This window comes from Adiantum capillus-veneris, chromosome 12 (genome assembly GCF_014529385.1).
Source record: "Adiantum capillus-veneris isolate H3 chromosome 12, ASM1452938v2, whole genome shotgun sequence".
Lineage (NCBI taxonomy): Eukaryota > Viridiplantae > Streptophyta > Polypodiopsida > Polypodiales > Pteridaceae > Adiantum > Adiantum capillus-veneris.
In genome coordinates this window covers 74,419,157-74,446,301 of record NC_140942.1, presented here as the reverse complement: position 1 = coordinate 74,446,301, position 27,145 = coordinate 74,419,157, and positions in this window count along the sequence as shown.

The window sequence follows — 27,145 nt, the reverse complement described above, 5'->3', positions numbered from 1 at the left end:
GGACCAAGCAGCTACCCCCCAAGTGTACTGTCGTGTCGTGGAAAGAGCTGGCATCAACCAAAGGACACAAAGCCAAACCTATTGTGCCAAACGACAATCCCAAAGACAATGGTGCTGACTCTCCACAGGATGGTCATAAGCTGCGCATGCTGTCGAGAGACCACTATGTACTAGCCAGCCCTCAGTTGTTGTGGCTCAATGTGCAACCAATCACTAGAACAAAGTGACTTGCCGCGATTGTCTCGAGTCCCACAACCTCTCCCAAAAAGCTGACAAGAACCCAGCTGTGAGACCCTCCTCCTACCAATGAGGTGCTGTAGCAGCAGGATGATCCTCTCTCATTCCATAGTACCATGCTTAGAGAGCTCAGTGTGAGAAACTCAAAGAATCAATGGTCCTAGGATGCTTAAGTAGTCCCAGAAGGAGCTATCCCTACCCATGGGCATGTTGCAACAACCCCCAATATGCATTGCGAACTTATAAACATGGTATGCGGTCTGTAAAACATTTTAAAGGACTTTAACACTTGTTGTAAGGAACCATAGACAGTTGATTAGGTTAAAACATGTTTACCTCAGTGTCTTTATCCATATCTTCAAGAGTTTTCCTAGTAAGGTTGATGCTAGAGCAATCATCTCCACCCATAGGAATCAACGGTTTGTGTGGATGGAAAGCGCTTTTCGAGATGCTCTCATAAAAGGGGGCACATGTTTTGATTTCCACAAGGGTCCTTGCCAATGTTTGCACTAACCTCTGTTCATTTTTACTGGGGAGGAAAGAGAGGCTTGATGGGAGACTTTGGTCTTCAAAATAAATTTGAAAATTGACCTTCTCTACCTTTCATTGGGATCCCTCATGCCCGCATACATAGCAAGTAGTAAGGGCTACTCATCTTCTATGAGTCCTAGTGTTTTTGCAATGTCGTCAAGGAAAACAAAATGATGACATCCACTGTCACTACATGCAAAGTCAAATTTGGAGGTCAGGGACTTTCTCCAACACCTCGTCTCCCTCTATCATCTAATCTTCCTCGTTATTAGTAAAGTTGGGCTCTTGCAAGAGGACAAGTGCCATAGATGCTTCATTCTGCTCATCAACCTCTTTGATAGCTTCATTTGATTCCTCCACAATGATCAGAAGCGATTTCTTTGATTTTCCCTTCTACGTGCTCTCAAGAACAAGCAAGACAAGAACCATGTCCCAATAAATGAATTGGGTGCCTATGCACCCCATACCCAAGTCTATGAGGTCATGCTCTTCCTCTGTCCTATAGTCCCATTTAAACTTTAGTGAGCCCTTTAATAAACCTCAACAAACAAAAGCAAAAGTTTTTGTCGATCACGTAGAGGTGTTTCCGGAAATCCATTGGCAACCACACCATGTCGAATCCCTTAAACACTATTGCATATTCTTCCATGTGCTATGCCATGTAGTCAAGAAAGCTTTGGAATGCCTCTGCATGTAGGTTGGCAGTGGTCTACATGTTGATCATCCCCTCAAACACACTAGCTAGCTCATGTGCTTGATTCGCAAGTCCCACCTTTTTCAGTTGTGCGAGAAGTGTGTCACAAGACGTTGCCATGGGTTCGTTTGCAAAGAAGATGGCAAGAGATCTTAGAGCTAGAGATTTGTGAATGTGAGAAATGAAGTTTAAAAGTAGAAAGTCACTTATATACCCAAGGCCACTTTTTAAAAAGCACTTAAAATCAACATGAAGTTAACTGAACACTATAATTTTTAACAAAATCACGTTACAAAACATCAAGATTCAACCGCATAATATGTTTGATAAAATAAAACGATCGTATTATACAGTGACACGTCATAGAATTCGGCCCTCTGTATTACTTCTCTGCAATTCGATCGACAAAAAACTTCAATCAAAGAAAAACTTCAATCGAAGTGTAGAGTATATATATTTTAACCACAGGTGGCCCCCAACAACATTTCACACAATCAAGTATCAAATGGTCTGAAAAAAGTAACCCTCTTCTCCCTTTTAAAAACGTGATTTAAAAAAAATAAAGATTTTAGTTGTTTATTAAAAAAATTAATGCTATAATTAAATTTTGATTATTATAATTTGTAGTAGAGTTTGTTTTTGTTGTTAGTTTTTAATGAATATTTTTAAATAGCTGTAAAAATTAAAACTGTGGTCTTTCTATGTTGGAGTTTTCTCACACTTAAAGAGGAGAAGATTAGGTTTTGTAGCCAACTATCATTGTGTTGGAGTATATACTCACACATGAAGATAGGTATGTATTGTAAATAGTAATTATTTACCTTTGTGCTAGAGTAAAAGTGTTTACTCTCACTAGAGATAATCAGTTTTTTCACTTACATTAAGATTTTACTCCCAAAATTTACAGACTTAGATTTTTTGCTGGAGAGATGAGAAACTTTACTCAAATATGGACGTGCAAAGGATATAAATTAATGTTTATGATTTTTATTTTCTAAGATCTAGGTTGTAGTATTATCTTGTGCTTAAGATTTTGTGTTATTATGCTAAATATTCCATACATTTATATAGGTTTTAATCATTCATATTTTTTGTGTTTGAGTTTATGTCACATGCACTTCAAAATGAATATAGAATTAGGAATTTCTTTGAGTCTTTGTGTTAGAGTGATATACTCACACATAATAGAAGTTTGACCAAGTTATTCACGAAGCTTTGTTATTGTGCTTGATGTTTATCTTGTATGGTTAGAAGTGCTTCAACTATAATAATGTTATCACCTTGTTGTGTTAGAGCATTTGATGTTTATCTTGTATGGTTAGAAGTGCTTCAACTATAATAATGTTATCACCTTGTTGTGTTAGAGCATTTGCTCACACTTTGGGAAATATTTCTAATTATAAGTTTCTTGGACGTACTTGATGTTTATCTTGTACCACTAGAAGTGCTTCAACTACAATAATGTTATCATCTTATTGTGTTAGAGTAGTTTCTCACACTTCCAAGAAGATATGCAATGATCAATACAGATTGTTTTTACAACTGTGATCTGTAAAAAAATCATGATATTGTAGCTACAATATAAAATTGATCATTAGTACCATCGCGTTGAGTTAGAGTATTATTACAGTATTATGCTCACACTTCTCGATTGTTCGATGCGGTGAAATATTGTTTAGGGTACGATTCTTATCATTTGTAGGTATAAAGTATGCAAAATTTATTCCAAAGACCTAAACAATGAATTATATTCTCTTTTTGGATATGTGCGTACAATGAAAAATTATTGTTGGATACGATTGAGTACGTACTGTCTACTTTTTTACATAATCAATTAATAAATTGTGTACTTCACATGTGACTAATAAAAGGATCAACTTACAAATTACAATTGTCTATTTTTTATAGATCTCTTTCGTGCAACATGGTTTGTGGTCATGAGTGGATGTACGTGCATGAAATAGTGCTAGGACAAACTGCATCTCGCTAGAAGTGAAAGTCCTGTCACCATGTGTTAAGTAGCAATGCTAAGAGGATCAAAGAGCATTTTTTCAAAGCAGGGATTTCATATTTACGTCATTATCATAAATTTTGTGTGATCACAAGGTCTCATTGACACATTTACATGATTACACTTAACATGATCACAAAGAATCCGGTTAAGGTGACCTAGAAACCCACTAAAATTCCGCTGGGCTTTTTCATTTTCCCTGCGGGCCAGTTGGGAATACTAAAAAGCCTGACGAGACCGCAGAATTATATATAAATGGGTCTGATTGCTCCTGCTGGGTGTTATTTCTTTGTTTCATCTTCAAAGAGAGAGAGAGAGAGAGAGAGAGAGAGAGAGAGAGAGATAGAGAGAGAGAGAGAGAGAGAGAGAGAGACAACCACCTTTGCAGGTATGTCGAGAGGAGAGAGGAGAGAGGGAGAGAAGGGAGAGAAGGGGTCGTGTGGGAGCATGCTCAGCATCGTAGTGCACGGCAGTAGCGGAGTACTCGACCACACGATCCGGGTATGTGTTCTGTGTGTGTATGCGTTGTGTGGTAGCGTGCCTTTTGTCGTATTGCATGGTAGTCATAAGGTACCTTACCACACAATGGGAGTGTGTGCGTAAGCTGTTCTACGGAACATTGCTTACCACGGGGACATCACCTCGGTGACGCGGGGAAGATGGTGTCCTTGTGGTAAGTATTGGCTTACTGTCTAAGTACTACGTCTGTAACACGGAGAATCTAGTATCCTTATGGTAAGTTAACTTCCCATCCCCTTTCCCAAAAAACATATGGACATTGATTGATAACACGGCTATATGATGTTTGTATGCAAGCCATTATTTCTCCTTAGATTCAGGCGGCACTCAACTGGTAGCGTGGCTAATAGAGTGTCGTTTGTTAGAAGCACCTGTTTTTGCATAAATGTGGTGTTCAGGTCGTTAACCTGGCGATATGAACGTCATATAATTTGTATGTGCATGTGCAATTAATTTTTTAAGTATTAAGTATATGGAATACTTGGTTGGTAACGCGGTTGTGAAGAGTATTTCATATACAAATGTTTGAATTGTTTGATTTTGTTGTTCTTAAGTGTCCATATGAAATTATATACTAGCTAATCATATTCAAAAGAATGCTTTTTTCATTAATCATGGCTATTTCAAATGCTACATTTACCCAAATTATATGCAAAAATGTATTTGCACACAATTTGCATGTCAAATATTCATTTTTATCTTTTTAAAGGACCTCAAGCATTATCGCTATTTTTAATGCTTCATTTACATAAATTATCTGTAAAAAAGAATTTGCACACAATTTGGATGTTAAATATTCTTTTGTATCTTTTTAAAGAGCATCAATTATCATCGCTATTTTGAATGCTACATTTACATAAATTCTATGTAAAAAAGTGTGTGAACACAATTTGCATATTAAATATTTATTTCTATCTTTCTAAAGAGCAAGAAATTCTTTGCAATTTTTTAGTCCGATTTGTATACTTCCAATGTTTTAAATGTTTTTGAAGTCTTTAAGTTAGTGTGTGCTTTGTTTGAACTAGTATGTGAGCACGAAGAAAAATAAAAGTAAAAATTAAATATATGTTGAAATGTGTCAGATTGTTAACATGTATTGTTTGATCTGGATTAAGTCCTTATAAACCACTTGTTTGATCTGCATTTTACACATGTAGCAGATTGCAATTTTAAGTGAAGATTGTTTTTAATTTTTATCAATATTTCCTTGCACATTTCTTAAAGTCTTCAAGTCGTGGTTAAGGGTTTGCTTGAAATAGTGTGAGAGTGTTAGTATCATTCGCAACCATGAATTTGTATTTGATATGTTGTTTTTATTATCCAGTGCAAATATGACGCTAGATCAAAAGAAAAGTATTATGCGTGCCATTTGTAAAGAGTGTATTTTGGCAATCTCATCATGTGCAGATGGTCGCATACAACAGATTAGTGAAAGTGATGTCTTCGTCAAAGACCTCACTAGCGCTATATCGGAGAACACAGAGCGCAGGCTACGTAGTGAAGGCCAATTCAAGTTATTGATTCCAGTAGGGATTTGAGAATTTGACTCCCACCACAAGGTTAGGATAGTGTTAGACAATATGAAAGTATGTTGCAGAGACTTAAAGGAAGATATCCCACCTACCTGCGACATGTCAAAATTAGATCTCTAGGATAAATTGTGGGAGGAACATAAGGTAAAGATGAAGCGTATGAAAACGCAGGACCAAGCAACTCTACCCAAGAGATTGAAGATGGCCCAAGTTGTACAAGCAACTTTGGGAGGTCGATCCGATGCCAGCGGCACTGGCACAATCATGCGCACGGCTTTGAATACTAAGTGCGCTAATTTTGTCGGCATCCCTCATGAAGCCTTGGTAGAAGGTATGAGGGTTGGAGTAGGCTCCTTTGGTGTGTGCACATTGTACACCATCAAAGGCATCTCTTTTTTTCCATACCACATTACATAATATGTGGGAAAATGTTACAAGGGAGGGAGTGAGGTGAAATTTGACAGCTTTCAAACAGAGCAAGAAATGCAAACGCTTCACCCCTCCCTTGTAAGGGGCATTGGCTCTGGGGGGGTTCACTATGTGTAAAACTACCATATCACGTGCGTTCAAGACATGTTTGTAAAACCCCTTATCTGTGAATTTTGTTAGGAATATAATGTACCCTTTTCTTTTAAAATGTGTAAGTTTTTTCCAAATTTGAAAAGATAATGCCCTTATGTATATATATTTCTGTAAGTTTCTAGAACTTTAAATACCCTTCTATTGAACTCACGTGATAGGTTACATTTTTTATTAGGTGACCTCCCCGGGCATTGGCTTTACTACAGAAGCTACTTGGATCATAATATTCCCATAGTACAATGGGGATACCGTGGGCGACATGATGTACCGCTTACCATTTGCTCATGGATTGCTCAGACAACACATGCACAGGCTACAACATGGCTGGAGGTCATTACTTGCAGCAAATCTTCATGTGGTCATTATTATCACTTTGTTTGTCTTATTCGTTTAATGCAAAATAGTAGCCGATGCACAATCTGTTCACAAAATATTCCACCAGGAATATATATTATGTTTGGCATGGCAAATGAGTATAAATTCAAGCAAGCCCGCCAAGATGCCCCTAGCACAATTAGAAATCTGTTTGATGAACAAGATGCTGCTTTAGAGCAACACAATTGAGATCGACAAACTATGTAAAATCATGAATATAAAGCATTGTATATGATCAAAACACATTTGAATATAAGGTCTTTTACAATGGTTTTTGACACGATCTTCATTCTACTCTCAAGCTATATTGAATTTGTAAAGTTGTTATCTGGTTCTAAGTCTGAGTGTTGTGGTTCTCCTTGTAATTCAACCTCCACATTTATTATCAAATTCTCTTCTATTTCGTCTATAGTGCATTGAGATACACCAATATTGAACTCTTCTTCGTCTTCGTTTTGACAATCACACAGCCAAGTTGCCATTTCGTCCTCGTAGTAGCCAACACTTTCGATGTGATTCAATATCTTTTCGTTGCAAAATATATATACTAATTTTTTCACTCTGTCTGCTAATAGTCTATTGCGAATTGTGCTATGAACATACTTGTACATACTCTAGTTTCTCTCTGAACTTGAGTTTGCTGCACATTATGCCAGTACTTTCATTGCAAGGGGACGTAAGGTAGAGTAATGCTCTCCACTATTCATCATCCACCACTTCCATGCAGGTTGCTCTTTTGCCATTACCTGTACAAAATCATTCACAAAAGCACCTTCTTTTAATCTAAATACACTCATGTCTTTGATGCAATCAATTCGGTCTTGAACGTTGGAGTAGAACGTGTTGACCACGTGATAGAAATCGCTTACCACCTCCATATTGGACACTAGATCTAAATTCTAATACTCTGGATCGAGCATGTAAGCAACACTATGGAGTGGACTATGAGCTCTCTTCCACCATGCATCATAAATACTTGGCCAAAATTTTTTGATGTTTCCCAAAGAATGGTAGTCGCCACTCCTTCTCTACTACAGACTCTCTGAGCCCTTTGGGATTTTCAAGACTCTGTTGTACTGACCACCATGTCATCCACACTTTTGCCCAAGTTTGGTGCCCTTTGATCAAGGTTATAGATCGTGAACATAACGGGCATCATTACATGGTATGCATCCATTACACTCCTCCACCAAGCAGCCTTGTTTACATTGCCACAGAGACATGTAATTTTATCTTTCACTTTTTCTTTCTCCTCAAGCTGCCATTCATCAAAGGCCCTGCAATTGAATGTGTCAATCACAACGCATTTATTATGGAGAAGTGATTTCAAGGTATAAAAGTGCGTGCAGAATCGAGTTTCAGCAGGAAGTTTCAACATCACTGACATGCACATCTTATACAAATCGAGCACTCTTTGTCGTTTCAAGATAAATTCCACAACCTGACTCGTTGTATCAATTATTTTGGCGAACCATGTGGTTTCTTTGCTAGTTTAGCAATCCTTCAACACCAAGTTTAAGTTGTGAGTATTATAACCATTGGCAAAAATGTGTGGAAAGCACTTCTTTATTTATTTACCTGCATTTTTGCAATTCGTTGTGTTGTCCATAACTACTTGAACGACATGTTCATCACCAATTTCTTTAATTACATTAATCAAGATCTCAGAAATGTATTTTCCACTTTTAATTGCGCTAAAACTATCAATCGCCTTTATAAATGTTTCTCCCCTTGGACAAACCAGCATTACATTGATTAGCGGTCTTCTTTGAACATTTGACCAGCCATCACTCACAATAGTATATCTTGAAAGCGAAATATTCCCAAGTATTATTTTTCCAACACGCTCTTTGACTTTGATGTAACATTTGTCCAAGAAAACATTTCGTATCATGTGATAAGAAGGAGCTGAAAATCCTCACCGATTTTCTTCCAAGCAGCCTTCCAATGATTGTTGTCTACCATGACCAAAGCATTTCCAGTAAAGAATATTGCTTTGGCGAGTGCAGTTTGTGCTTCTTGTAGAGACTGCACTCAAAAGCTTTGATGTAATGATTTTTGACGCATTTGACTAAGTCCACCTTCATTGTGACGCTTAAAAGAAACACTACTTGGAATTTCCTCTCCCTGTGCAGGTTGCTCTCCAAGGTTAGTTGGTGTCACTACAAGATCTGTGGAGTTAATATTTGGCTCTGAGAACTCTTGACTCGAAGCCACAGAGCTATATATATGTTGTCTCTTGCCACCTTTTTTGACGAGCTCTTCTCTTAAACGCTTTGCAACTGCAAGTGCTTGAGGATGTTCACATTTCTTACAACTCTTTTTAACGTTATCCAAAAAATGATCCCTAATACGTGGTGCACCGCCTGATTTTATTGTGTGAAAAAATTTACAATGCCACTCCATATATCGGCCGCATATGTTGTGAGCATAATCCCACTCTTTGCCAGGAGCTTTTTTATTCTTTGGCTTCTTCGTACCACTTTTGCCCACATTTTGCTCCATTGCTTTTAAAATAAAACTGAAGACAAAAGAACCAGATGTTCAATTTTGGAAACATTTTTCTCATTTTCAATATATATTAAAATTAAAAAACCATTCAATATGAAAGTAACCATGATGCACAATATGAGATTTTCAATGCACGCTAGTCAATCCACATATCGATCACCTATATTGTGAGCAAACATACACATTGCAATACAGTCTATGCACGGGGTAATAACTACAACAATGCTATGAATTTCTCAATGCAATTATTATTATAATGATTATTTATATGTCCACTTTGATTTACAAACAATAAGACATATCTATTTTCAATTGCTACAAAAAACAAACGAAAGCAATAAAATATATCATTATATGTCCACTTTGATTTGCAAACAATAAGACACATCTAATTTCAATTGCTACAAAAAAACAAACGAAAGCAATAAAATACATGATTGGTCATTTCATGCACTAATAATCTATTGTAATACATAATGCACGCTGTATAAAACAATGCATGAACTAACACAGATAAATCTTCAATATAATCACTCAATTGAGGACTACTTGTACCCAGTGAAGGATTGTGGCCCCCCCATGCAACCAATTCAATATATAAAAGCTATTTTAACCCAATTAAGGATTATAGCTCTTATATTGTGGAGTGACAGTGTAAGTCAACTCAAATCTATGATGGTGAAAAATGCAAGACTTCAAGGATCTTTATATGCCCAGTACACTAGTACAGGACATCTAACCCTTGACTATCAACTTTTCATTTACATATGCTCATCTTATAAAACCAATCACAGCCCTCATTTAGACCAATGGCTTCTTCGCAATGAGCATGACTCTCCAAGTTTTCAGTTGTTTTGGTTTTGTAAACAAATTTAAAAAATTTAGAGGCGGTCACCGAATTGAGAATCACGTTTGGGCCCAAAAAAAGGACCTGTGACTCTGTAACCTTAGGTCAATTCACAAGGAGATGACTATACCTGGCACTCGGATACACTCCCCAAGGATTTTCCTAGCTAAAGGACCGTGGTTAGCACACTGTTTACTATATTTAATTACTCCCAAAAGGCTTTTTCATTTTCTTGGTGGGCCCATCGGAAAATTACATATACCCGACGGGCAGACAGGGAAAATGAAAAACCCGACGGGCTTCGTAGGGAAAAATAAAAAACCCGGAGGGCTAACCGGCTCTATGGGTTTTTTCATGTCATAATCAAAGTCACGTTAACAATTAACGTGATCACGTGATTTTTTTGTGTAAATACTAGAGTTATTGACGTAATCACACGATCTTGATTACGTTAATGAAATCCCTGGTTCAAAGTGCTAGGCAATGTTGGGCCTTGTACCTTGCCTCCATGAGACATATATAAAATATGTTCGGATTATGCACAAAAGGTAAAGGCTATCCTTGAGAGAAAAAGTAAAGGGGTAAGCAAAAGCGGTTGTACTCTGGGAAGAGAAAATCCAATGGATGAAGAAGAACTTGTTACAAATGAGGAGAGGGATCCGATATGCACTAAGAATAGAGCGCACAATTTCCCTAACCTTTGTTCCCAGAGTGAAGTGCATGGTACAAAATCCTTCGAAGTAGGTTCACCTAGTAATGCATCTAATTCAAAGAGAAATTGTACAATGGTATTGGAAGAGGGATATCTACGGATCAAACACTACATCAAGATTTTGATAAACAGTGGTTATACATGTTGAATTTGAAGTGGACACAAGAATTTATTGCATGTGGTATTCCATACAATGTAGTGTGCAACCCTATCTTCAAAGATGCATTGCTGAGCACATTAAAAAAAGGATTTGTGATGCTAGATTATAATAAAATGTGCATAGAGTATGTTGAAAAATTCAAAGATGAGATAAAAAGCATGTCCAAATGTGGAGTGTTGGAATATGTTTCTACCTTTGGGTGTACTATAGCTTTGGATGAATGAAACAATCGTCAGAAGAAGCCTTTAATCAATGTGATGTTCATTTGTACCCGAGGGTCAGTATTTTTAGAAGCCATTGACATATCCTTGAAAGAAAAAACTATTCTCATTTTTTCCAAGATCTATGAGTATTCCATATCAAAAGTTGGAGGGCCAAGGAATGTAACAATCATCATCACCAACAATGCTTCTAATTACAAAGGTGCAGGTCTTGCAATTTAACACTATATTAGAGAGTTTTAAACTTTAAAGCCAATTTGGGAATCACTAATTTCTTGAATATATTATGACCATATGAAAAAATCTCAAACTATTTTTCAAGAGCAAAGCCTTCCACAAGATAGTTCTTGAAAAGAACTTTCGAGCCATGCTTTCAAAAATTCTGCTAAGATTTGACCATGTGGTCAAATATTGAGCTCTTTCTAAAATTGGTTACTAATATGCCATTATTCAAGAAACGTACCCAGAATTACTATGGGTACCATGCGGTGCACATACTATCAATCTTCTTCAAAAAGACATTGACAGAGTTGACAAAATAAAGACTAATTTGTTGGAAGCAAACACAATAGTAAAGTTCATTAGAGCGCATCAATTTTCATATGCTCTGTTAAAAAAAAAGTCGCCTAACAAGGCATTACAAATCTTTTGTGCAACTCCTTTTGCTACTATATATTATTTGTTGTCAACACTAAAAGATGTTTGACGTGTACTGGTGGACATAGTTGCAGACAGGCTATGGGATGCATGACTTAGCAAATATCCTAGCTACCAAGGTACAACATGAAGGGTTCATCAACTCGTCAATTCTCCAGTATTTTGGAGAAATGTAGAAAAGGTTGTCATGTTACAAAACTTGTGGACTTGCTGCACTTGGTGGATAAAATTCTTTTGTCTTTGGGAAGGTGTATTGGTATATGTCACAATTTATTGAAAATCTCAAGGACTTTCAAGGCTACACTGGTAGAGACAAAACATTTTGGTTTCATGCGTAGAATTATGATAGATGCAAATGCACACACCGTTACACAGCGCAGCATTTGCTTTGGATCCAATATTTCAGCTTCGTGAACAATCCCTCAATTCTGAAGTGATGTATGGTTTCAAAGCTATTTGCATGCAACTATTAGGGTCTGAAGGGGGAAAAGATGCATTTCATCAATGTGTTGACTATGCAAATAGGTGTGAGATCCCGACCCCGTACCTTATCCATTTGGAAAAAGGAGGGTACCTCTGATAGGTCACTAGGCCCTAATCGATTGAGAAAAGCATAGTCAGATAGACAAGATTTCTAATAGACAAGATTTCTAATGGACAAACTCTCATCACCGAGTAACTTGAGTCCGAGCCATTGAAAGGGATCCTAGCCCTGTCTCGCAATGAAAGCATGAACTAACACAAAAATTTGACGTTCCCAATTCTTACCTTCCAAAAGAGAGAAACCCCAAATTCCTTTTTCCCCATAATTTTTAGAGGCACGTACAATTGGGACTTCTCAACTCTTGGCAAAATGAGTCTCTAGTTTTTCTTCTTCTATCAATGAGGAGCGCAAACTTTCTCGATTAATCAAGGTCACCCATCCTTGACTAGCAACCTGAGCCAGTTCCCATTTTCCACCCCCACACTCACACTTTGTTCTACTTGTTTTCTAATTACTACAACATGATTGTTCATACACAAAGTTTCTTTTTATGATTTCCATCACAAGTTCATTTAAGATAGCCCTTCAAACATGATCAGAGCGGCACCAAAACAATCTTTTCTAGAAGAAAAACAACAGATGACCCTTCTTCATTAAAACATCCCAACCCCAAGAGTTCACTCCTGTTGGCGAGAGTTTATAGCTACTGGTGTCTTTAGTTTCCCATACAACTAAATTGTCTGCATTCTGGGAACAAACCCGTAGTGACTAACTTGCAACCTGGGCACAAACTTGCAAGATGTGTGCACCCATATGTACTGTTTTAGCGTTCACTCCACTAAGCCCTCCTCCCTGGATATCAAAGGGAGTTTTGATTATATCGGTATAGGATTTTGAATGAAGAAGATTCAAGAGTTTTCCTACTAGATGCAAACATTTCTTTCCTACTTCAGACAGTATGTCCTCAAGCACTCCTTCCATTTAATACAACTTAAAGAAAATTAACAGGTTCAATTGATGTGGTTTCAAATTGGGACTGATCCAATGTTTAGGTAGTTTTCTCCTTCCTACTTACTCATGATGCATTGAACAAAAAGAAATTCCCTACCTATTCATGAGCAATAACATCACTTCATGGGATAAGTCGCACATCCTCATTTATTGGGGCCTTTCCTTTGCCTTTACCATCACTCATTCCAGCTTCGTGATCGTGTGATCCACCATAGCGAGTTCTCTTGGGTGAAAATTTGTGAAGAAATTTTTCTAGAGGTGCATGTACAAGTTGAGAAGGAAAATGTGTTAGAACGAAAATCATTGAGCGGTGAGTGACACAACATTGCCCCTTTGAGCTTGCTAGGATAGTCTAGTTGTGTGCTTGCTGTTATTCGTGGCTCACACACAGTGTTTGGCAAGTTCCCAACCTCTGACACGTGTGGTAAAAGTGCACTTTTTTGGCATCATTGGCGAGGATTTTCTTGCACTAAGCTTGAGGAGCACGCACTGCTACCTCATGAAGCCATTCGCTTCTGTCATTTCTGATTTTTTTTAGTTGTGTTAGATCTGTTAGTGGCTACAATGTGAAGGTTTTAGCAGGTTTTGTTATCTCTGTTAAATGTTGCAATTTATAGGTTTTGTTAGATCTGTTAAGCTCTGTAAGGTGCAGGTTTTAGCAGGTCTTTTAGTTAGTGTATTTATGTAATGAGCAGTAGATAGTAAGCAGGTTGACTATTCTGTCAATGAGCAATTTGATGTGTTAGGCAGTGTGTGTGCAGTGCTAATTAGTGTTAATTAGTTCTGTTAGCTGTAGGTAGCTTAGATAGAGCTGCCAAGTGCAGTTGTGTCTGCGCGTGAGCTCAACACCCACACACAATACTATCCACAAAAATGTTGTTTTTTTCAAAGGTTTTTTTGTTAAATAAATAAAAAAAGTTAAAAATAAAAAAACGCTCAGAAAATTTGAGACAAAACAAAAACAAAAACAAAAGAAAAAGAAAAAATCTTGTATTAAAAGGAAGGGATCAGGATCGTCCCCCAAGCCCCAATCCAAGCCCCAGTCTTTAGTCTTATGCTATAGTGTAGACACTACTATATATATAAAGACTAGCCTAGCCCCTCAAGTGAGGGGAGGGCATGTGGACAAGTCCTCCACCCTTCCATTCACACTTACCCCTTGAACTTACTAATTTTAGCCTTCTTCTCGATTAGAAAAATACCGTTTTTAGGATTCCAAGGGCTTTAGGTAACCGAATCGAGGGTTGTAAAGCACTGCACGTTCCTCTAACCAAGATGCTCGTTTCGAGCTATCACACACCATATTTCATGGCTTAGCTAGAAAAAATAACGAAAAAAAAAACAAAAGATTGAGAGTAAATTTGGATTGCAAAACACCCAAAAAACTAGGTTGGCGGCCTTCACGGGCACTCACCAACACTTCTAGGGTGTTGAGGTCACATGCACCTACGCTCTGATAGTGTGCTACAGGATGATCACATAGAGAGTGTCTCCGTTTATGTGGGCACCCATTATTCCTCCACATTAGGCTCTAGGCCCTCAACAAGAACCCAAGGTAGCACCACTCAAGTCCCACATATTGCATCTAGTGACTCTTCCTCTGACTATGACGTCATGGAAAGTTACCCGATGCCCAATCCCGATATTTTAAGCAAAGACATGCATGCCATGGGCCCACGGTCCAAGCCGAGCATATTTAGCTGCTTGAAAGAGACTTTGAGTAGAGCCACTTGCTCCGAACATGGAGCTAGCAATGTAAATGAAGGGGGTGGGGAATTAAACTCACCATTCATGACCAATGTAGACCCCATGATCCTAGAGAATGTGCATGTGAACACTCCATTCACTGCACCCCTGAATCGTGAGAGCTATTCCCCTCCAAGTTAATATTACCTGATGGCAGAAGCCTTGCCAAAGTGCAAGAGTTTGAGCGATATATCATTGTAGCTAGGAAAAAGGAAATCATGAGCTTACGCAAGGCAAATCAATGGAGAGAGCTAAAGGTGAAGCCCCTATGTCATCATCCATGCTAGTCGAGCAATCAAATGATTCTAAATTGGCAAAACCACTAAGGGTGAGAGCCACATTGCATCTAGTTCAAAGGACACCCCTAGCACCTCAATCCTAGATGGAGCATTTCTAGTAGGGAGTATGAACTACAAACAGAGACTTTAACCGACCTATACACAGGTCACACCTATTACGTGGGTTGGTTAGATGTCCGACAATCCACATCGGGTGCTACTAGCAAAGAGGAGCAACAACAAAGAGTTTGTGATGTCATCCACAGGGTTATTGAGCTGGAGAGGCAGAACAAAGGGATCCACATGCCTTCAATGGGTCTCATGAGATTCTTGGAAGGCTAAGTAACCAACTTTATCAGAAATGGAGACTCCCTAGATAAGTCCGATGGATCCTCCATATGTTGTTTCTCTAGGGGTCTTAGTGCAATATGAGCCCACAAGCAATAGTTTTACCTTTCCAAGTTTAGCTCATCTTCCCTATCCCCCGTGGAGTAGTGATTCATCTAGGTGACTCTTCACTAGAGATCAGCCATAATCAAAAATTAGACAAGAGGAGTAAGAGATATAAGAGGTGACGATATCGAGAAAATGTGCATGCTAGGATAAATGAAAAGAAATCTACCGTGGAATGGCTTAATTATATGGGGGTATGTGATGCTCATTGAAAATTAGTAGATAATTGGGGTGAATACCTTCAAAGCGTCATCTGGTGCAATCCACAACCCATTGACATTGCACAGCTAGAAGCTACAAAGAAGCCAAAGCTGAGCCATACTGTAAGGAAACCACAAAATTGAGAGTTAGCTCAACAACAAAAGGAAGCAAAGAGAAATCATTGTCCACAGAACAACAAGATCCCACGGACTTACACCATGCACCTGATCATTTCAAATCCTACACCATGGAGGAGCGTAAGGTTGTGTATACAAAGGCCCAGAGAACACCTATCGATGGAAGCAATGGAGTCTATGATGGTCCAACAATAGTTAAGGAAATAGAGTTAGCAGACCCAGGTGAGGAGTCCAAACCTATTTTCATGGCCCAAGATCTGACAAAGATTGAGGAATATGTACTCAAGGAGCTTCTCAAGGGATTCAAGGATATATTTGCTTGGACATATCATGATATGAAAGGTGTTCCACCTTCTGTGGTGCAACGCACAACCCCCATGAATAGCATGGCTAAACCAGTCCAGCAACGATCCTACCCAATGAATCCTAAGTGTGCAAAGATTGTTCAAGAAGAGATTGAAAATCTTGTCAAATGCGGATTCATATACCCTATTGAGCACTTTGAATGGGTGCCAAAAAAGAATGGGAAACTCAGAGTGTGCGTGGATCGTAAGAAGGTCAATGCCGCCACTAGGAGAGACCATTACCCCTTGCCATATTCGGAATATGTGCTTGAAAGAGTTGCAGGCTAGGGTAGGAAGCTTATAGCTTTTTGGATGGATATTGTGGCTACAATCAAGTCACAATTGCACTAGAGGAAAGCTAAAACTATTTTTATAACCGAATTTGGAGTGTTCGCATTTCTTGTTATGGATTTTGGAGTGTTCGCATTTCTTGTTATGGCTTTTGGCTTAACCAATGCCCCTGCTACCTTCCAAAGATTAATAAACACTACTTTTAGAGAATATTTGAGAGAGTTTTGTGAAGCCTTCTTAGATGACCTTTGTGTTTATTCTTCTTGGAAAGAACATCTATCATGTTTACGAAAAGTGTTTGCAAAGTGCAGATTGTATCGCATCTCATTAAAATGCCAATTTTGGGTTAAACATGGAGTCATTTTAGGGCACATAGTGTCAGAAAATGGGATTTTCACAGATGAGAGCAAAACTAAAGCCATTTCCAATTTGCCACCACCTACAAACTATAAAGGATTTGAAAGGTTCATGGGCCATGTTGGCTATTATCGATGTTTTATTTTAAACTTTGCCGAGATAGCTCGCCCATTGTAATACTTCTTCTTATTGTGTTCCGCTGGACTGCGGAGTGTGACCATGCTTATGAGTTATTAAAAAAGGCCTTAACAAGTGCTCCCATGTACAAGTGACCGATTGGAATGTATTTTTCCATATGCATATTGATGCATCAAACTTTGCTATTGTGTGTTCTAGCTCAACCAGGAGAACAAAAATTGGACTACCCCATTAGCTTTGCAAGTCGTCAATTAAATGATGTTGAGAGAAACTACACCACTACAAAGCGGAAAGGTCTAGCTATGATTAATGCAGTAAAGAAATTTTGCTACTACCTTCTTGCCAACAAGTTTGTTTTCTATGTGGATCATCAAGCATTGTTGTTGAAGGTGCCGCGGGAAGCGTGTGCAAGTGCAAGTGCAAGAGAAGAGAGAGAGAGAGAGAGAGAGAGAGAGAGAGAGAGAGAGAGAGAGAGAGAGAGAGAGAGAGAGAGAGAGATACCTCCTTTGGGTGGAGCGCACGGCAATGTTATCCAGTTGCAGCTCCTTATTCTGTTGTATTAAAGAATAAGTGTATAATGGTTAAGTTAGTAGATGGGTTAGTAGTAAGTAGGATGTACGGCCAGTTGGCCTGAATCCCAACAAACTCCCACTTGAAGGCCAACGCAGCCCAAGTGACATGGTATGTACAACCATGAAGCGATCTACTAGCTTCAACCTATACCCATCAACTCACTGCAATGTGTAAACCGCTCCAAAGTTAAGCCTTTCGCCAAAGCACCTGTTGGGTTGTCGTCAGTGTGTACCTTGGCCAAATCAATGAGCTTTTTGGCCAAGAAATCTCTCACGAGATGATACCTGACTTCAATGTGTTTTGATTTGGAGTGAAACACGGGATTCCTTGCCAAGGCAATAACACTCTGACTATCACAATATATCACTGGAGTCTCATCAATGCCAAGATTTTTGACCAAGCGAGATAACCATACAACCTATTTACTTGCATCCGACAATGCCACATACTCTGCTTCCGTAGTGGAAACGACGTACAATCTTGAAGACATGACCTCCAAGACACTACTGCTCCAGCAAATATGAAAACATAGCCAGATGTCGATCTCCTATTGTCAACACAACCCGCATAGTCTGCATTCGCATAACCCACAATGGATGCATCACTATTCCCGAAGCGTAAACATCTGCCCATTGTACCTTTGAGGTACCTAAGAATGTGCTTCACTCCTTCCAATGCTTGCTGCCATGATTTTCCATTTATTGGCTCACCACTCCCATTGCAAAAGCAATGTCTGGCCTTGTGGCTACCATAGCATACATGAGACTGCCCACTGCCAAAGAATATGGTACCTTAGCCATTTCAACTCGCTCAGCATCAGATTTGGGTGCATCTTCCTTGCTGAGTTTCAAGAATTCCTGCATTGGGGTACTCAATGCTTTCCCCCCCTGCATATTGAAACGTTGCAAAACTTTCTCAATGTATATTTCTTGAGATAACTCAAGAATATGATGATTGTGATCTCTTTTGATTCGCATGCCAAGAAAGTGTGTAGCATCCCCCAAATCTTTCATTGCAAAATTATTGCTAAGTGTTTTCTTCAAGTTGGCAATTTTTGCAATGGATTTCCAAGCTATAAGCATGTCATCAACATACAAAACTATAATGATCATAGAGCCATCATCTAGCTATCTTGTGTACAAGCAGTGATCCTCTTCGCTCCTTTTATATCCTTGAGACCTCATACAACATCAAATTTATGATACCACTGCCTTGAACCCTGCTTTAAGCCATAAAGTACCTCTTGGAGCTTACATACTAGCTCCGCGTGAGATGCGTTCGCCTGAACAAACCCTTCAGGCTGCTGCATGTAAACATCCTCATCGAGATCCCCATGAAGAAATGTTGTCTTCACATCCATTTGGACAAGTTCCATGTCCTCAATTGCTACAATTCCAAGTACAATTCTAAGCATTGTCATCTTGACCACAGGCGAGAAGATTTCATCAAAATCGACTCCCTTTTCCTGTTTGAACCCTTTGGCTACAAGTCTAGCCTTGTACTTTGGATTTGGATCACCTGAGGTAAATTTCTTCTTGTAAACCCATTTGCAAGTTAAAGCTTTTGCATCATTTGGCAGTTCTACCAAGTTCCAAGTGTCATTAGCCAGAATCGAGTTATACTGAGATTCCATAGCCTGCTCCCACTTCACCACATCATCCGTCTTCATGGCTTCTTGGTAGCAGCTTGGCTCACCACAATCGGTCAACATGATGTAATGAAGACCTAGCTCGAAACGTGGAGGTGGACGAGAGACTCTAGTAGACCGTCTCACTCCTTGACCATTGCTATCCACTCCCTCTGGAGCATTGCTAGTGGAAGGTACATCACTAGCCCGCTGAGTTGATTTCACTGTCTTCGAAGCAACATCCTCAAAAGTGACACTCCAAATCTCTATTTCCTTGATAGGTTGTTTCTGCATCTTTGACTCATTGAAGATCACATCTAAACTACGGATGACTCGATGAGATTCCGGGTGCCAGAGACGATATCCCATCTCTCCATCTGCACCATACCCAATGAAAATACATTTGTGTAACTTTGGCTCTAACTTCTGTCAAAGTTGTTTAGGACGTGAGCATAAGCTTCACAACCAAAAACACGTAGATGGTCATAGTGGGACTTACGTTTAGATCATAACTCTTCTGGAATCTCATAATTCAATGGCGTACTAGGCAAACAATTTATAATGTGTATTGCGGTCAAGAGGGCTTCTACCCAAAAGCCTTGTGTGAGATTCGCCCTAGTAAGCATGGTTGCGACTCTTTCCTGAATCGTATGATTCATGCACTCAGCAACTTCATTCTGAGCTGGTGTGTATGGTGTAGTAAACTATCTTTTAATCCCCCTTTTAGCACAAAAATTGTCAAACTCCTTGGAGACATACTCTCCACTATTGTCAGTCCGCAACCTCTTGAGTTTCTTGCCAGACTTATTCTCAACGAGTGCCAAAAAAAATTGGAACACAGGAAGAACTTGATCCTTATGTTTCAACGAATATGCCCACACCTTTTGAGTAGAGTCATCTATGAATGTCACAAAATAGCTGGCCCCCCCTAGAGATTTGGTTGACATAGGATCACCAAAAATCACTATGTACTAAATCAAGAGGTTCAGTACACGGACCTAGTCTGTTTGCCATAGATACAATGCTCACAAACAGGAAAGTCAACATAAGACAAGACAGGTAAGTAGCTAAAACGAGTCAGAGTTCTCATTCCTTTTTGGCTAATATGACCTAGCCGAAAATGCCACAACTCAGTAGATGGTAGCTCAGTTATAGATATGTCATCATGACCAACATCTGACACATGCATGGAATACAAGGTACCATGCTTTTGATCTCTAAGTACAACAAGATTACCTTTGTGTACTATCCACGAACCATTGCCAAATGTGGTGTTGTAACCCAAATCATCAAGCTGACCAACAAAAATCAAGCTTTTAGTCAACTTGGGTGTAGACATGTAGTAGTGTTAGTGTGTATACGCGCTTCACCAGGGGCACTTTTCTCCCACTGGGTTTTTCCCCCTGGACATCTGGTGTGAAAGGACACCTTATCTCTTAGGGTTTCATATAAGCTTTGTAGCTCTGAGTTTGTATACATATAATTATTATTCCAATACAGAGAGACAGACTACAGAGATCTCGTACACAAGCTCTGTGTCTTCTCCTTCTCCATCTTCTTCCTACTCTGAGTTGCTGTCTTCCTTCTGTTTCCTGTTTCATCATCTTCAACAATTGGTATCAGAGCGAGGTGATTTCCAGAGCCTCTACTTGCGTTTTCGCGTCCGCGCGCGCAATCGCAGTTTTCAGGCAGTTTTCGGAAAATTTGTTCGTGGGAGCATCCTCGACGTTCCGGGAGTATTCTGATCAGGCGACCTGAAGTTTTACCCCCCTTTCGAAGCCGTTCGAGCCCTCAGAATTTTGTTCTGAGCAGCGTAGCAGAAGTTACTTTTCGGAGGCGTTTAGATCAAGAGGGTGTGCTTTTTGACAGATTTTCTTCAGGTAAACAGTTCTTTTGGGAAGCAGCTTGTCTTAGCTTTGTGCTGAGATTTTGTGTAGAGTTTTGCTTGGATTGGAGAGGAGATTTGTGAATCTCTTGGAGGTTCTTTTGCTCTCTTGTTTGCATCTACAGTATGGCTCAATCTACGGAGAAAGAGATTTTTGGTGCGTTTACATCCGAAGACAAATTGGATGGTACCAACTATTCTCTTTGGTCTTTTATGGCCAAAAATGTTTTGGTTGGTAAAGGATTGTGGGATTATGTATCTGGAGATGAAGTTCGTCCAGGTAGCATTGCACCTGCCACGCCTGGTCGTGGTGCAGCTGTTGGTGCAGGACCCTCACAAGTCACTCCAGAGCAAAAGAGATGGGATACTAAAGATGCACAGGCTATGGCTGTGATTGCCTTAACCATAAAGAGGACAATCACACCACATATCAGATCTTGCAGAACTTCTGAGAATGCTTGGAACACTCTGCAAGCTATGTTTGGAGGAAGAAACGCTGCCAGAATAGAGTTTTTGAAGAAACAACTTGACAAAATACAGATGGACGAAGGTGACGATATTGTCGAGCATCTTACAAAAATCAGGGATCTTAAAGAGCAATTGCTTAGCATTGATGAAGTGATTCCAGAGAAGGACTTGGTTTCCAAAACACTCAATTCACTACCACCATCTTATTTGACTTTTCAGACTTCTTTGACTCTGTCTTTGCGAGCTAATCCTGACCCTCTTCATTTTGAAGAGTTAGTGGCTTTGCTATTGCAGGAGGATCAATCACGTAAGAACAAGTCTTTACAGGTGGATGGTATGGATCATGCTCTTGTTGTACAGAACAAAAACAGGGGTAAAGAGAGTGCTCATCACTCCAAGTCTAGTGCAGGACAATCTTCAGAGAAGTCTAAAGGTGATTCCGACAAGTCCAAGAAGAAAGGTAAATGTCACTACTGCAAGAAACCTGGTCACTACATTAGTGAGTGTAAAAAGAGAATTTCTAAAGAAAAGAAGAAAGAGTCAAGTTTGGTTGTTTCAGCTTCTGGTGATTCTTCTGCAGCTAAAGAAGAGTCTGCAAACTTTGTGCAGGATTCTTATGCTTTTGTAGTATGTTCAGATTTTTCTGCTTACAGTGTTGACAAGACACAAATGATTTGGTACTTTGATAGTGGTGCATCCAGGCATATTACTTCAAGGAAGGATTTGTTTTGTTCATTGGATGCAGCTCCAGCAGGAAAGAAGGTGACATGTGCAAATAATGCTTCTTATCCAATCAAAGGCGTTGGTAAGATTTTGATTACCATTTCAGATGGTTCAGATTTATGCTTGCCAGATGTCTTATATGTTCCAGGGATCAAGAAGAATTTGTTGTCTGTATCCTCTCTTGCAAAAAATGGTCTTCGGGTCATTTTTGAGGATGACAGATGTGTTGTACGAGATCGAGAGAATGGTTATTCTCTTATCACTACAGGTACGCTGGACAATGGACTATTTGTGCTAGATCATTATGAAAAGCAGATTCAGATATGTATTGCAGAAACAAAGACTCAGGCCATGCAGGATGCTGAGTTGTGGCATGCTAGATTTGGGCATGTTAGTTATGGCAGTTTGATGACTTTACAACGTCATAATATGGTGCATGATTTGTCTTTATTGGAGATGCCACCAAGACATGTATGTGAAGGTTGCGTTCTTGGAAAGATGCACAGATTTGCATTTTCGCAAGATGGTTCAGTTAGAGCGACACGAAAGTTGCAGCTTGTACACAGTGATGTATGTGGTCCTATGAGGACGCCATCTATAGGAAACAGCCTTTATTTTGTGACCTTCATTGATGACTTTTCCAGGTTTTGTTGGGTGTATCCACTCAAAGCAAAGTCAGACGTGTTTGCAGTTTTTCAACATTATGTCGCCATGGTTGAAAATGAAACAGGTTGCAAAGTACAGACTCTTCGTACCGATCGAGGAGGTGAATACATGTCAGGTGCATTTAAGGATTTTTTGGGAAAGAAAGGCATTAAACACCAATGCACTATGCCATACACACCACAACAGAATGGTGTTGCAGAAAGGAAGAACAGGTCTTTAATGGAGACAGCTAGATGTATGCTCAAGGCTAAGAGTTTGCCTCATAAGCTATGGATGGAGGCAGTTGCTTGTGCAGCACATGTTTTGAACAGGTGTCCTACTCGTGCCTTGAAGACCATTACTGCATATGAAGCTTGGTATGACAAAAAACCTTCAGTCAGTTATCTTCGTGTTTTTGGTTGTCTTGCTTATGCTCACATCCCTCAGCAGTTACGTGGGAAGCTTGATGATAAGGCAATCAAATGTATATTTGTGGGGTACAGTAGTGGAAGTAAAGGTTATAGACTTTACAATCCTGCTACAAACAAGATTTTTGAAAGTCGTGATGTAATTTTTGCAGAAACTACTGCTCAACCTATGGTTGCTTTTGATGTACCTCATATGCAGACACAAGATGTATTTGAAGGTTTGCTTCCTTCTTTTGTGGAAAATCAAGATTCACAACAGGTTGATAATCTTGATCAATCTTTTGATCAGCATGTGACACCTCATGATGTAGAGGAAATTGTGCGTGAAGAGCAAGAAGTTCTCAGGGAAGAAAGAACCTTGCCTAAATGGGTTCAGAAAACTTTGCAGGATAGCAAGTTGGATGCACCGTTGCCACGGAAAACACGTGCTGGTACTACTTTTGGCAAAGAGCAAGTAGATTTGGCTTGCTTTAGCACTCTTTGTGATGCAGATGAGCCTGATTCATTTGAACAAGCTTTAGAGTGTGTTCAGTGGAAAGATGCTATGCAGCAAGAAATTGATTCTATTCATAAGAATCATACATGGGATCTAGTGGACTTGCCTACAGGTAAAAAGCCTATTGGTACAAAGTGGGTTTTTAAGGTAAAAAGGAAACAAGATGGTACTGTTGACAGGTACAAAGCAAGGCTTGTGGCAAAAGGCTATGCGCAACAGAAAGGCATAGATTATGATGAAACCTTTGCTCCTACTTCTCGTGCGTCCACAGTTAGATCACTAGTTGCAATTGCTGCTCATCATGGTTGGAAAGTGCATCAGTTGGATATCAAAACTGCTTTTTTGAATGGTGATTTGCAGGAAGAAGTTTATGTAAGTCAACCAAGTGGTTTTGTTGTAAAAGGTCAAGAGCAAAAGGTATGTAGATTGCGTAAAGCTTTGTATGGTCTCAAACAGGCTCCAAGAGCATGGTATGAGAAGATACATACTTATTTGATTGGCCAGGGATTTCAGAATAGTCCAACAGAAAGTACTTTGTATGTCAAAAAGAGAGATGGAGTTCTCATTATGCTAACACTTTATGTGGATGATATGCTTCTTACAGGCAATACTGCAGATGAAATTGAAGCGTTTAAAGATGCTTTGAGAAAAACCTTTGAGATGTCTGATCTTGGTTTGCTACATTATTACTTGGGTATTCAGTTTGTGCAATCAGAGGATGGCATATACATGTTGCAGGCAAAATATTTGCATAAAATTTTGGACAAGTTTGGTATGCAAAATTGTAAGCCAATCTCTACACCCGTAGAAACTGGATCAAAGTTGAGCATGCATGATGCTGGAGAAACTTTTGATGTACATACTTATGCAGCAGCGGTTGGTTGCTTGATATATTTGGCAGGCAACACTCGTCCAGACATTCAATTTGGGGTTTCACAAGCAAGCAGATTTATGCACAGCCCAGGTATGCATCATTGGCAGGCTGTGAAGCGCATACTTCGTTACCTTTCAGGTACCCCTAATCTTGCCATGTTCTTTCCAAGGGGGGATATGTATGGAAAGCACAGTTCTATGCAGCTTCTTGGTTACAGCGATTCAGATTGGGCTGGTGATTTTGACACACGACATTCCACAAGTGGCAATTGTTTTTTCTTGGGAAATGCATGTATATCTTGGCTAAGCAAGAAGCAACCCACAGTGGCTACATCAACTTGTGAAGCTGAGTACAGGGCAGCTTTCACGGCAACAGTTGATTGTGTATGGATACGCAGGTTATTGGCAGATCTTTGTGAGTGTCAACAGGCACCCACTACCATTTTCACTGACAGTCAGAGTGCTATGGCAGTTGCAAGGAATCCAGTATTTCATGCAAGAACAAAGCACATAGAGGTTCACTACCACTATGTCAGGGAAAGGCTACATGCAGGGGAGATCACACTAACTTACTGTCCTACACAGGATAACATTGCAGATCTATTTACGAAGGCGTTATCACGAGAAAAGTTTGAAGCTTTCCGAAAATCTTTGGGCTTACTCTCATACACATGATGATCTGCTACCTTGTACGGATTCACACTATCACTACAAGGGGGATTTGTAGACATGTAGTAGTGTTAGTGTGTATACGCGCTTCACCAGGGGCACTTTTCTCCCACTGGGTTTTTCCCCCTGGACATCTGGTGTGAAAGGACACCTTATCTCTTAGGGTTTCATATAAGCTTTGTAGCTCTGAGTTTGTATACATATAATTATTATTCCAATACAGAGAGACAGACTACAGAGATCTCGTACACAAGCTCTGTGTCTTCTCCTTCTCCATCTTCTTCCTACTCTGAGTTGCTGTCTTCCTTCTGTTTCCTGTTTCATCATCTTCAACATTGGGCACATGTCTGACATTACATAAAGTAAAGTGCGTGCCATTCCTTAGATGCAATTTGACGTTTTCGACACCCTCAATGTCTAGTTCATAAGCATCACCAAGTCTCACTTTTCTGCAAGAGTGAGAATAAGTAGAGAACCACTCTCTATGTGGTGTCACATGGAAACTCGCACCAGAATCTACTATCCAGTTCTGTGCATATTGTGCATCTTCTGTAACAAGAGACTCAATAGGTAGATCTGTTGTGAATACCAATACGTCAAAGGTAAGTGGCATAACAACCACTAGAAGAGTCTCTATAATAGGAGCATATGAAGACTCTACCACATTGAACTCCTCTAACTTTGCTTTGCCCTTGTTTGAATCATCATACTTAGAAGTTTCACCGGATTGTTTATCCTTCTTGCTTTGCTGCCATTTCCTACAATCCTTCTTCACATGCTCTTTTTTATGGCAGTGATAGCACTTGACATTACGCATAGAACCCCGAGACTTACTGCGTGAGCCCCCATGTTCCTTGCTTTTGGCACGACTTTGAGTGCGACCCCTCTGTCTATCAATAGAAACATACACATCACCATCCTTCTTGCCTTCAAGAGATATCCTGTGAATCTCCTCTGTAAATAGACTCCCAAGGACGTCATTGTACACTAGACTAGTACCAGGTGCTGAGTTGTTAATTGTAGTACAGAACGTATCCCAAGACGAGGGTAAACTGCATAGCAAGAAGATACATTTGATTTCCTCATCGAAGACCAAACCTTGAGTGGTCAACTGAGTGAAAATGATATTGAACTCATTAATGTGAGTAGAAATAGTTCCCTCTTCCTTCATACGAAGGTCAAACAGCTTCTTCATCAAGAAAACCTTATTAGTGGCACTTTTGTTCTCATAACTGGAACACAACCACTACAAGAGGTTGTGTGCTCTTGTGACGCTGTTAGCGACGGAAATACACTGGGTTTTTATAACCCCCGGCGTCGCTAAAACCGTCGCTACAAGCGTCGCTATATGCGTCGCTATATGCGTCGCTATAAGCGTCGCTATATAGAGACGCTCATAGCGACGCTCATAGCGACGGTTATAGCGACGTTTACACAGAAGACTATAGCGATGCTACAGAGCCATAAATAGCGACGGTTATAGCGACGCCCGAGAGAAATTTTTTTTGGTGGCAGGGCATTGAATGCCCTGCCACCCATCAACCATATTGTACTTGATTCACTTTTTAAAAAAAGTGCAAGGGTAGATAATACACCCAAAATAGTCACCCACAAGATGCATTGTTTGCAAAATTGACAATTGTACACATCATAGGCAAAATGAATTGATTGGCAAATGTAATAATGACAATTGTACAACATCATAGGCATAAAGAATTGATTGGCAAAA